Source organism: Anas platyrhynchos, chromosome 6 (genome assembly GCF_047663525.1).
Source record: "Anas platyrhynchos isolate ZD024472 breed Pekin duck chromosome 6, IASCAAS_PekinDuck_T2T, whole genome shotgun sequence".
In the NCBI taxonomy this organism is placed as follows: Eukaryota; Metazoa; Chordata; class Aves; order Anseriformes; family Anatidae; genus Anas; species Anas platyrhynchos.
Window position 1 is genome coordinate 21,352,431 of NC_092592.1, and position 7,777 is coordinate 21,360,207.

Sequence of the window (7,777 nt, forward strand, 5' to 3'; positions counted from 1 at the left end):
GAGAAAGGATGTTTTAGTTAAAGATTCTGCTTTCTATATGAGTGTTGGAAGAACCATAAACAGTGATAAAAACTACCCTAAGGAAATAAGACTCCTACTATCGTCAAGGGAAAGAAAACAACAAGAAGAACAATAAACAACAAAACAATGAGATAAATATAGAAGAAATAAAAAATAATAAGGTGGCGATTAAAAGGTTGTTGATTAAAAAAGTATATATAACACCTCATGCCCCATGCTGAAAATAATCTCAATGCCACGAAGCAAGGAGAGAACTGGAAATGCTGCTGGTTGATGAAAAGGAGGCTTCTGGGGATTCCAGGGTTGTGATTTAGCAGATACCCGGACCCACTGGGGCCTTTTTCTTTCCCACCAGTTCCGTTCTTCAGAAGCAGAGCATGGCTAAGGGGAATTTAACAGCGAGAACAGACTTTGCCTCTAAAATCAGTTCTGTGCCTGCCTGCTGCCAGCCGGCAGGGCTAAGTTATCTGAACAAACCACCAAAATTATCCTTGCCAGATGATCCCGGGAAGTGACCATCACATCCTTTCCTTGCCTCCCGATCCCGGTGGCGAGGCTGGAGCACGGACACCCTGGGGGGCAGATTGCCCTCCCGTGCCGTGCCGAGCCGAGCAGTGCCGAGCCGTGCCGGCCAGGCTCCCCCTGGCGGAGAGCTGCTGCCTGGAGGGGGGGGCGAGGACAGGGAGATGGGGCTGGGGGTCCAGCCAGGGGTGGCGGCCCCCCATCCCCTGCCCAGTGCATGTGCAGCTCTGCCACACCGAGCTGAGAAGTGGCCACACGAGGCTCATTGATGGGACCTGCTGTGCTGGAGCAGCCCCGCTGCCTCCCTGGAGCGGGGTCTGGGGGCAGGAGGGTCTGGGTCAGGGAACTCCCATCCATCTACGGGCTGGTATCTGCTGCAGGTTCTGCCTCAGCTCTGCTGCTCAAGGCTTGAGACAAAAGGGGTGATCGACGGGCAGCCCAGGTGGGAAAACAGACTTTTCTAGCACACGTGCAGCAATACTGCGTAAACCAGGCTTTTCTTGCACCGGTTTGTATCTCTTCCCCCTCTCTGAGGTAGAGCTGCCCTGCTGAGCCTTCAGTAGAAGCATGTCACTGGTGGAGTTCACCAATGCTTCAGGAAAGATTCAGCTTTAGTCATTGTCCCCAGGAAACTGATTCAAATCTTCTGCATCTGGTGACTGCTGCCTAAGGTCATGGTCTTCTATAAACGTGTTGATGCAATGCCAGAGCCGGGGCACTGGGCAGTGAGGAGCAGCAGCTGTACCATGGGCAGCACAGACCCTGAACTTCAGCACAGACTTTCTTCAAAACTGCGTGGTGCTAACGTGACGCTGCTTCCACCTTCCTGAGAAGTCCTCCCCATGGAGGCCCAGTCAAGGCATTGGACTAGGGAAAAGTTCTTGCAGAGTACTTTTTGTCAGCAGGTCTCAAAGTGGGTTGTCAAGGCTGGGGAAAGAGAAGCACAAACCATCAGCAGTGCCACCAGTCACAGTCTGTGAGCAGTGCCCTTATGAGAAAGTGGTTGCATCTCTCTCATGGGATGCGCTATCCAACCTGATTTTCCTACCACAGTGCCACTGGCAGGATGCAGAAAAACATTTCGTCAAAACATTCTCCTTTCCCCTCAAAAAAATAAAAAATAAAAAATATATATAAATGTATTGCTTTTCCACACAGCAGTAAATTTTGCAAGAAGAATCTGTCTGGTGTTGACATCTTGGAAATTTTGGTGAATCTCCTCAGTTACCCCCTCCAAATGTGTTGAAAAAGCCACACACAGCAAAACTTGATGCAAGGGCTTTGCTTTATTTCATGTTGTTTGTTTATCTTCTTTTACAGCATTCCCTGCCCCCCACCCCCCCCTTTTTTTTTTCTTTTTTTCTATTTCATCACTGGAAGTTGAAAAAATAAAAAGGAAGAGAATCAAAGAAAGAGAGAACAAGCTGAAAACTGGGGAAAAGTTGACCCATACCCCTTCTCCTCTGCCAAAAATAAAGGTTTGCAAAAATTATCCCAGCACTATTTTCTGCATCTCTTGCATTGTTTTCCTGAAGAAGTATGAAGCAAGCTTAGGAGCTTTTTTTTTCTTTTCTTTTTTTTTTTTTTTCCTAGGGGTAGGAGATTTATGCCAGGGCCTTTAATCCAAGGAGAAGTGCAGGGGTGGTTTATTGTCATTTCATCAGTTCTGCTTTCTTCCTCCTCCCTTCCCTCATACAGAATCTGCCCTTCAAAGGCATCGAGCCTTCTGTGCAGGACGGATGGATACCAGCGTGGTTCACCACTGGCTGCCATCAGTTTCATGGGTTAATTGTTCCCCAGGTATTGACAGGGGTGGGTGCGCAGTTATGTGTTGCCAAGAAATGAGGTGACAGCCCCCAGCTACAGAATGAGTTGGGACAAGACTTAGCTCAGAGTTCAGCGTGAACACCTGCGTGAGGATAAGGTGGTGGTGGCTGCTGGTCTGCCAGGATTGTCAGCTCCAGGAGCTCAGAACCAGGAATCAGACCCGGATCGTTGGGTTGCCATCCTGGTTTAATGTTGCTCTCTCCCCATGTGCTCCCTTTTAGAATCTGGTGTCCCTGGCTTGTATTTACACATACCTACTCTTCCTTGGCCAGGAAAGGTGGCAAATGGCCTTCTTCTTTGAAATGGAAAGCTAAGACTGTGTATTCACCTGGCTCCAGAAACAGGGAATTGAGGAGTCTAATATCACGGCATTCCTCAAAAGTGAGATTTATGTTTACATGGGCTGGCATCACCTCACTTGCTTGCTTTCTGTCAAGTTTGCCCTCTCCTTAAAACACCATCTGCTGCTCCATAAATTCAGTGGATCCCACAGATCCCTGAAGGTCCCCTGCTCCGTCCTCTCCCTTCAGGTATGGCGATGTTCAGGGTCTGTTAGCTGGGCTCTTTAGCTAACAGCTGCTCTTGGTAGCTCCCTGAAGAGAAGCAGTGGTCAAAGCCCCAGCTGCTTTCCCACTACAGCCTGCAGAAAGGCTGGGGCTGAAAGAAGCTGGTGCTCGCTTTGTCACCCTGCTGTGGCTCAGTGGGGGATGTGAGGTTAGAGGGAGGGGATGACGTCCCAAAAATCGCTACTGTCTGATTGCCAGGGTCAGAAGGGAAAGCAGATGTAATTCAGGTGGTGGACCATGCCTCCAGGCTGTGACTAGGTTGGCTGAATTCCCTGCCATTGGTGCAGAAATCTTATCAGCACTGAGAATTAGGCTGATAACAGGATGATGACTGTGATAGGGTGCTTATCTCTGCACTTTGTCCCATCCCTTGCCACCCGCCTTGGTGCCAGCCCCCCCCACCCATCCTCCTCCCCTCCTGTTACCCCAAACAAGCTTTGCTCCCAGCCCTCGGGCTGCCAGCAGCAAGAACCCAGCCGGTATTGTCTAAACAGGGCCGTACAATGGGCAGCATTGTTGACACTGGATTTTTGCCCTCATTAAAGATGACCTCACAGCCCACCCCTTGGCCACTTCAGCCAGCCCCTCGGGACTGTAAGGCTGTCTTTTGAACTCGGGTAAATAAATTGGGAGGGGAGGGGGAGAAGGGGATGGGGAGCAGAGGAACACAGCAGCCTTTGTGCTGCCACCCTCTCCTCAGCACTGGTGCTCTCTGGTGTCTTTCTACCCACACCAGACATGGCAGGCCAGGTGCCAAGGAGCCAGCATGCTGAGCGCCCTTCTCCACCCTCCCCAGCCTGCGTTCTGGGCAGTGACACCCTCTCTGATCCTGCAGCCTCCTTTCTGGACATTTTCCGCACATCTCTCCTTGCCCTGGTCATTTCAGCTGTCCTTTCTCCTCCAGCCTTTCCATGCCTCCCTGCCCACACCTCCTGCCTCGTCTCTTTAGGGCAAGACCATCCTCTCAACCATCTCCTGCTGCCAGCACTGTGAAAATGCCAAGAAAGGACCGGGAAAATGCCACCTACTAGTGGCAGGTCTTCTGACCCAGCTTAGGTGGCATGGGCCACATTGTCTCTATGGTCCTTCTGGAGACAGACTCCTGGCAGGGGGAACAGACATACCCTCATAAAGTGAAACTGGTGGGCTGCCCTGAGAACATATACACGCTGCCAGGATGAGGAGCAGGAATGACAGGGAGTGAACCTGCTGGGTCCTCATCCCATTCTTCCTCACTCTACGCTTGGAAGTAGCACTCAAAGAAAACAAACACCCAAACCTCAAAGATGGGGTGTGCCTCTTCCTGTCTGCCACCCTCAACTGCCTACATCTATATTTCAGTTTCCTTTAAAGTGAATGTTTTGTTTCCTCTTGGGCAATGGGACTAGAGCAGAGACCTGCCTTTATATTCCTCCACTGGGCAGCCCTCATGCCCTTCCTCTGTCTCTCCATTTATCCCAGTGAAAAGCTATGTCTTGGGAGCAGATGTAGGAAAAGCTACTGTCTCGACACAAACTCTCCAGAATGCTACAGTTTCCCAATATGTGGTTTTATTACCTAGAGTTGCCTTTCCTGGAATATTTACACACATACAGCGTTGTGGCTAGAGGAGGAATAATCTTGGTTTATCCCAGAAGATATTCAGACCATGAGTTTAATGTTCTTCCTTTCCCCACCCAGAGGATGAGGGCCGAAATGGCCTTTAGACCATTATAACATTATTTGGTTGTGAAATGTGCCAGCAAGTGTCAGCATTTGGCCACCAACGTTGCATTAACCCAACACTAACAAAGCCATGGTGGGACCCCACAGGTATTTCGAGGATTAGAGAAGTGTCTTGATTTATGCTTCATTATCTCTGTCCACACCAACTCTTTGGTAAAGCAGGATAAACAAAAGGCATCATTCCTCACAGCCAAACACAGACTGTTGTTTCAAGGTACAAAGTCCTCATCTGCTTCCAACTGGTCAGCACTAACCAGGCTTCAACCCCATGACTAGGGTGCAGCTGGCCTTCTCCACAGCCCTCAGCTACTCCCAAAACCAAAGCTTAATATTATAAGTAAGGAGAGCACAGCTGAGCCCTGCCAGAGCAACCCCAAAGTTGTGCTCAGCCAGCATAGGCAAGTGGCTTCTCTCATCTTTTCTTTTGCTTTTTTTTTTTTTTTTTTAACCGCCTATAAAATGGAGGTGGTACTCGTGCTTTGTCACATTCATAACTGAAAATCCCTGACAGTTCCCACCTAAGCAGAGTGCCTCCCCACTGTGTCTTGTGTCAGGCTGCAGCAGTGTGCACGACTGCCCACGGAAAGGACATTCAGAGTCCTGAAGGAGAGAGGTGCTACAAGCTGCTACGTTTCTGTCCGGGAACATTTTTAGGTTTGCTTGCTGGGAATGAAGCCCTTACCTGCCTGCCTGGTTTTGCTGCCTTTCCAGGTCTTTGAAGAACCTGTCTACCCTGTCTCCTTTAAAGAATGGAGCTGGAAAACACTCTTCCCTTTCCACATTCATTTCCTCACATAAAGAAAAGGGCTGCAGACATGTGGGATCATGTCAGTTTTGGAGACTAAAATGCCCCAAGTTAACTCGTTGATTGTGTTCTGAGTGTTAATAGGGGGAGAGATCTGTTGCAAGTGTAAAAGAAATCCTCAACAAGTAGCACTTAAGTGACTCTGCAGCCCCTTATCTACTCTCAGTTATTTCTGATCACCTTTTTAAAGCCTCGTTTTGTCTATTAAGTCTTGTGACAGCATCAAGATAGAAGTCCCATTCAAAAAGTCAAATTTACAAATACCTCTCACAAAGTCTGGACCTTATGGCACTGGAGAGCTGTGGCAGATGACGGACCACCACATGCATTCACACATTCACACAGTGTGCATTTGGCACGTTCTGGAATGCTTTCTGCTTCCTCCATGCTTTGTTTGGGTCATGTTTCCATGGGATTCAGGTATAAACTTCAAGAACCCATATGGGCACAGAAATTACTTTAACTTTCTCTGATAAGGACAGGCCTTTTTATCCATGAGTCTTTGACAAAAGACAGATAAAGGCAAAGTAGCAGAGTTGCTCTCTTCACTATGACTTTTGATGTAGAGTTACACAACATTGTCACAGCTATTCTTTCCCTTCTAGCTTTACCTAAATGAAGATGGTTTGCTGAGGTTTAGGAAAAATGTGCTACGAGCCTACACTTAAAGGTTGCTGGAACAGCACGGGGATCCCAAACCACAGTAGGGCTGCTCAGTTTCCCTACTGACTTATGTGATAGAAGATAGATCAAGCTTCCTACTTCTGTGGACTGTACTTAACTAGGAAGAGTGCAAAACATGTTTGAGGTCACTCTGCTTAGATTTCCAATAAGATCTTGGCAAATGTGATATGTGAACTGAAGTAAATAGGATGCAACTCACTAAACAAGTACAAAGTTCTAGCTTGAGGGGGAAGAGAGTCAACTGCCCAAACCCACACTTAGAGGGCAATTTGGTGAGGTAGCAGTTCTAGAGTCAAGGGTCTGGGGCAACAGTAAAGCATGTGTTCAAAACCTCATGCAACTGGGAGCAGAGCAAACTGCAGATGTAGAAATAGTGGCATAGGAAAGACACGTGGAGTAACCATCTGGTTCTGCTTGGCACTGGGAACACCTTAGCTCTGAGGTTTTGCTCTGTTTATCCATTGTGTCACTGCTCTTTTTCTTTTTAAGTCTGCTGGCTCTGCGCTGTGTCTTGGGAATAACAAGTCTGTAAAAAGAATTACATATAAAGATTAGCCTTCCTGAACACACACACACAACAAACAAACAAAACAACAACAACAACAACACGTAGACAGAATTCAGGCAAACTTACTCTGTCCTGCCCCAGCCAATCTTCATTTGCACATGAGACATTGACATGAGCAGCTCTGGGAGTGCCTGTCACGATGGCACCACTCAAACCACTAGCAAGGGACTGCAATGTTCCTCCACTGAGGAAGTCCCCATCTAATCACAACTTCTGAAATATTCTGAGACCACCCCAAAGGGACCCTGGGACACCAGCTAACAGGTCTGAGTGCTGGGGTAGGATGAGTCTGGAAAGTGCTGGAACACAGATAACAACCAATTGGTGTGCTAACATGCAGTGTTGCTAGTGCTAGGACCCAGACTCCTCTTTCACCACCTCTTTCTCAATCGGTCAAGAGCTGGCTCAACCAAGTGATTGGCTTATCCCTGAATATTAAGCACATGTGGCATCTAAGCCTAACAATGATGCCAGCCTCTGTCTTATTTTAAAAGGCACTTGAGCCCTTCTTATTTTTCTACCTATAAAACAGGATACTTATGGATTATATGGAATTACATGATTGGGAATGAATAAACACAGAGTACTGTGCAACACAGGACTGTGAAGGTGGAGTTTATGTTCTGTGGAAAAATGATCTTAATCTAAAAAATATTTTGGTTAGAGAAATGGGATGGACAGAGGTAGAAAGGTGGTGAATCATTCGCAGCTTCTGAGGAATCCACTCCTCTGCTCTCTCACCACGACTTGGCCAGCACCATCAGCTTGAGAATCATGGGAGTGAGCTCCTCAGGACATGCAGGGATAGGACTTGAGCAGCTCTTTGGTGCCCAGAGTCCCTGCCTCTGTTTCCAAAGGTGCCCGGATTCCTCATTCTGTATTTCCATGCTGGGGCTTGTTGCTGGATCTCAGGATGTCACTGTCCCTTAGGTGCAGGGACCCACCTCTTCCCTGGTGCTGCTGGATCTATAATAGCCATTTATTGCACCCCTGGGGACTGTCTGTTACTCCTCTTCAGCATGTGGGTGCTAACTTGAGTTTCAGCAGGGGGGGGAAAAC

General features: G+C 48.1%; 1 long non-coding RNA gene across 1 annotated transcript; it reads right to left on the reverse strand.

The window, feature by feature from the left end:
* Positions 1-1,008: 1,008 nt before the first annotated feature.
* LOC140002839 (uncharacterized) lies at positions 1,009-7,182 on the reverse strand. Its single transcript, XR_011810373.1, has 3 exons — positions 6,785-7,182; positions 5,731-6,676; positions 1,009-1,470 (listed from the first exon to the last, which is right to left on the reverse strand). It is a non-coding gene; the product is annotated as an uncharacterized lncRNA (long non-coding RNA).
* Positions 7,183-7,777: the final 595 nt, after the last annotated feature.